Genomic DNA, 5,789 nt, shown 5'->3' on the forward strand with positions numbered 1-5,789 from the left:
TCAGTAGACGTTAACTATGACTGAAAAATGCACTCAATCATACTGAATACATATTTACTGTGAATGTGTGCAAAAATGTATGGCATATAGCTGTCTCACAGAAGTTAAATTCATTTCTCACTTATTCTGACAATGTACTTAACCCCAAATAAAAGAACCCAATAAAAAGAGTTGTTAAATAATAGTGAAGTGACGTTGTAATAACAATAACTCATCTCTCTCTCGTTTTATTTTTGAGCTTTGCTAAAAGCCACTGTGTGTCCATCTTGGGTTGCCGTCCGGAGTTGTCCAATATGGCGGACCATCTCGCACATGCGCAGTACCGATCGGGCAGGGGGACGGATCGGGTAGTGACAGGCGTGTCTCAGTTCAGCGGGCCGTTTCCTTCGGAGGCTGCGTTCGTTGACCGCTTGCGTCACTTCCACCGAGAGGCTATCCCAATAAAAAAAAAATCAAGAACGTAACGGCCCGTCCACACGTAGTGGCGCGTTCGATTACTGTTTGGGCTGTCTGCCGTGGGCTGCATTCCACTCCAAATAGCCGGGCAGCCCAAGAATCCAAACGCCAGCTGTTTTATGGATTCTCATTTAATTTCCAAGAATATCTCAGTACTGGGTTATTTCCAATTTCAAAATAAACATATGCATTAAACAAATAGAAATAAGAAGTAAGTATATTCAAGAATGAAAAAATATTAAAAAACATGATTTTAAAACTGTCATGTTGTAATTTTAACTGTATTGTTTTATGTATTACAGTTTTTCTGTGTTCAAACCACAGTAATCTGTAAATTATACAATGAAATATCATTATTTTAACATAATTCTTAATGTGAATTTAACAGTTTTGTTTGGTTCAGTACTTTACGAAATATTACTGTAAATTAAACACTGCTTCATTGTTTCTCTATTTACAGTTTTTTGATGTCGTGATTTTACAGCTTTTTTCTGTTAATTTCCCGGCCTTTTTTTACAGTGTAGCGTGTGGAGGCTCCCTCGCAGCCCTTTCGGTCCAGGCGCACCTTGGGTTGCCTCACGGGCGGCTCTGGCGTGGCTCATCACCATGACGACCACAGCACATCTCGATCATGTGCGCCCGCTCTAAGAGTATTTGTCAGAATGGCAGCGCATGTGTCTGATGGACAGATGGATGAGCAGGCTGATCAGCAGAGGATACACCCTTCAGTTCGCCTCTCCCCCCCACAGTTAAATGGGATACAGGAAACACTCCTGTCATCCCAGGAACAGTGTCTTGCGCTCCATTCAGTGCTGCGGGAACTCCTGTTGAAAGAGGCTATTTCCAGGGTTCCTCAAGGGGAAGAAAATCAGGGGTATTACTCCCGCTATTTTCTTGTACCGAAAAAGACTGGGGGAATGATACATCCTCGATCTGTCAGTATTCAACAGGGCAATAATGAAAAGGCCTTTTCACATGCTGACGATCAAACAGGTGCTGCGTTTTCACCAGGGAGACTGGTTCACGTCTATAGACCTGAAGGATGCATACTTCCATGTACCCATCATCCCAAAACACAGGAAATTCCTGCGTTTCTCATTCCAGGGAATATCGTACCAGTACAACCGTCTGCCGTTCGGTTATTCCCTGGCTCCTCGCATCAAAGTGTGTAGAGACGGCGCTGCAGCCGCTGACACAGAGGAGGGATGAGAGTATTATTGTATCTGAATGACCTGCTGTTGCTGGCTCACTCCAGGGAGGAAGTTGCTTTACAGACGGTACAGCTCGTATCACATGTCAAAGCTGGGTTTCGTAGTAAACTGGAAGAAGAGCTGTCCTCTTCCCTCCCAGAGTATTATCTATCTGGGTGTGGAATTGAACTCAGCCCGCATGAGAGCAGAGAGTGGAGGCACTGACAGCTCTCCTCTGACGCGTCACACCCCACAACAACACACTCTCACTCCATAAACGTCCAGGAGCAACGTTTGGTCAGGGTCCCGTGGCGTGCAGTTTGTGACGCTCCTAGGCTCCTTCAGCTTCATAAAGGGACGCAAATAGCTTTCAACTGATTGCAATGTATTCCCATCTGCGGCGGGATTTGACGCTCATGGAAGCACGGCATTCGTTTGTGTCGGCTGCCCTTAAAGGCAATGTGAGCGTCCATTCCCATTGGATAACGGAGAATTGTACACCCGGAAGTAAGTATTCTCCTTACTGTCGATTGATTTTACAGTGATATCTGCACTACTCATCAACTCAAAAACACCAGATTATCCTTGTTAATTACACAACATTGATTGGTTTAAATTGTGTGCAACGCTTTTGTATTTTTCCCCTTCGATTCGGAGAAACAAATATTTTTCCGGAGTTTAGGATGGCAGAAGACACTACACTACCCAGAATCCCCAGCTATCGTTTAGGACTACACCATGTGCTCTGTTTGACAAACCCCGTGATTAGTTCTCAAGCTCTGTGATTGGTTGACCTCCAACTACATTCCATATGAAAAAAAAACGTTTCGTAAAAGATCAAATCATACTTTATTCAGCAGTGCTTGCTTTACTCTTTGAAAGTCATCACATTAATGCATTGTAATAAATGGTTCGGCTGCATTACATATTACACATCTGTCGTAGTTCGTTATTTATCTACAGAGATCGGGCTCAGAATAGAACGGAAACTATTAATAAGTTATTAATATTTTGTTTTGATATTATTGTTTTTTATTAACTACTCGACCGCTGGGTCATGTTAAAACCATATTTTCTGTGTTGCTGTGGGTTTTTTCCATCGCTTTTGTGTTACAAATATCAAAACAATAACTAAATATATCCGTCGTAAACTAAACCAGAAACAGCAGTATATTTTATTTTGTTACCACTGTAAACTTGACAGCTTTTTAACCCAAACCACCTACTGGTTAAAGCACGTTATTACACGTTTAGAGTAATGCAATGCAGGTACAGTAGATTGTGTTGCTCTTTAATGACTGTTTAAAATGCCTTTTTCTTAAAGTATTTCATTTTTGTAATCACTTTTGAATGTGTTATATATTATGAAAACATTTAAATATTAAGAGTGTATATACAAAATAGGAGGAAAGTAGAAGGTCAATGATAGAAATATAGAATATAATTTATCAATAAACGGGTGCGGTGCTTCCCTGAGCGTCAAATACCGCCGCCGATGGGAATACATTGCAATCGGTTGAAAGCTCTTTGCGTCCGTTTATGAAGCTGAAGGAGCCTCTGCGCGTCCCAACTGCACGCCAAAGGACCCTGACCAAGCGTCGCTCCTGGACGTTTAGGGAGTGACAGTGTGTTTGTATTTATACCGGAAGGGAAACCGAGGGTGGGGCCCACCTCACGGGTGGGCGTACACTACAAGTGTTTCAGTGGTGCGCAGGGGATTACCCAATAGCGATAGCCTTAGAGGGCTACGCCTATAGAAGCTGGAGCTACAGTAGGTAACTTCAGGTTTGCCCGGTGACTTCCCTTTACTTCGCTATTTTTGAGCGTTGTATCGAGTTCAGTGGTCTCCCCTGCAGTCCGATTGCTCCAAGCATCTCCGCTGTCTTTCCTCTGCTCTGTTTCCTGGTTTCTGCTTTCCTTTTCCTCCCTCCTTCCTTCCTTCCTTCCTTCCTTCCTTCCTTCCTTCCTTCCTTCCTTCCTTCCTTCCTTCCTTCCTTCCTTCCTTCCTCCGTTTTCTCGTTCGTCCTTTCCCTTGAACCTCTTCCTTTCTTTGTCCTCCTGCTCAGCTGTGTCTGATTGCTTAAAAACAAAATAACGTTCACTATCGGCCAATCATGCGCCATGGGGGGGTTTGTCCAGTGAGACGCAGCCGGTTTTAATTATTGTCAATCCCAAGAAATAAACAAACAAGATTCACAGGTAAAATCATGCAATAATCCTTATAAAATCACACCTTAGAAGTCAATACAATCTATGGAAGATATATCAATATGTTGATTAAAACCAACCTTGAATAAATAATTAAAACATGCACATTTTGGGATTTCAGGCCACTGCCACTCCGACAGTAACTTGCCAAAGTGCTTTCTTTTGAACGTGCAACACTATAATAATCAAAAGGAGAAATATGAACGTTACTTTTTTACTGAAATTATCAAATAAAGTCAACATTTCATAGTGTTTACTGAGCTGTGTGGGGTTTCTTAAACTTTTAAACGTTTGAATGGTGATATACACAGTGATAGATGTTAAGGACTAACAAGTTTATAATAAATACATTTGTATTTTTTTTAAGATCTTTTGATACAATCACACGTATTGGGATTCATGTGTATTATTAATACGTGAGGACCGGAGGGTGACAAGCAGTGTGCGAATTACGGGGGGGGTTAGGGGGAGCTCGACCGATTAACACCTGCTGAGCCCCCCTGAAAGCTTCAACAGCAACATTTGAGGGGGGTCTCAACTTATAATATTTATTTGTCACTTGGTCACTAAAATGTTTTAAGCTTACTATGTCCAGTATTCATAATTCAAAACATTTATTCACAAATATCTTCTATTTTGGCTGGCAAAAGCAGGGCCAGCCGCGTGACGCGGGTACGCTGCGTGACGCGGGTACAAATTATGCAAATTAGCCACGCGCGGCAAAGAGGAGAGAAAGACGTTACATTAGAGAGGACTAAAATGTCGAAGAGAAAGCTAAACCAAAGTGTTTCACTCGCACACTTTGGGTTCACATCCAAAAAAGTGACACCACGAGATGACCACGAGACACCCAGAGATGATGCTGATGATGCAGCAGCTAGCACAGCACTCGCTACCAGAACCGTTAGCGAGTCGGGGGCTCCTGTCCCGCCCAGTCACTCCCCAGAAGGAGGTGAAGTTGAGGCAGAGCGCTCAGAAGACGCAGCAGTTGCGGAGGTAGCTGCTACTGCTGCTAGTGACTTTCCGCCGGCTGGTTGGACAACGAAGCAGGTGGGCGAATGGAAAGACCGCAACCCTTTGCTTGACATTAAGGCTGGAAAGTTAGGATGCTTAGCGTGTAGGAAAGCAAAAAACGTTGATACTCTCAGAAAAGGGACCGGGTTTACACCTTGCGGAAGAATGGATCAATGGTGATGTTACTAGCCCAGATGCAAAACAGCTACGAAAGAAGATATACAAACACAGGGACAGCCAGGCCACGCGAGGTCAGTGGAAATAGTACAGATGAAAGACAAAGAAACCCTCCCAAACTGTTTCATTGATGTGTCCGATTCACTCAAAAAAACAACAGTCTCGTTTAGAACAGCTTATACCGTAGCAAAGGAAAGGCTATCTTATAAAAGCTCAAACCCCCTCATGACAATGCAGGAGCTGAATGGAGCCGAAGTTGGGAATATCCATAATTTGACCATGCATGCGCAGAAATAATAAGTCACATTGCAAAGGAAATGCGCCGCAAGTTCGTCTCTAATGTGAAATAAATGGATTCAAAGGTATCAATCACAAATTGATGAAAGTACCGTTCACGGTCGTCCCTATCTAATCATTTACGTAAGATGTGATGTCAGTGGTAAGGGGGATGTAGATAATGTTTTCCTGGATATAGTGGAACTTACAGATGGGGTCGATGCTGAATCAATTTATAACTCGATGATGGCGAGTCTATATAAAGCTGGAATGGATGATGACTTTTTGAAGACGCACCTAATAAGCATAGCCACCGATGGGGCTGCAGTGCTCACGGGAAAAGCCAGTGGGCTTGTCGTCAGACTCAAAAACAATTTTCGAACGTGCAGTCTGTACACTGCCTGGCGCACAGACTTGAACTGTCAGTCAAAGATGCTCTTAAAGAAGTGGGTGGCACTAATCAGTTTG

This window comes from Gymnodraco acuticeps, unplaced genomic scaffold, assembly GCF_902827175.1.
Source record: "Gymnodraco acuticeps unplaced genomic scaffold, fGymAcu1.1, whole genome shotgun sequence".
Lineage (NCBI taxonomy): Eukaryota > Metazoa > Chordata > Actinopteri > Perciformes > Bathydraconidae > Gymnodraco > Gymnodraco acuticeps.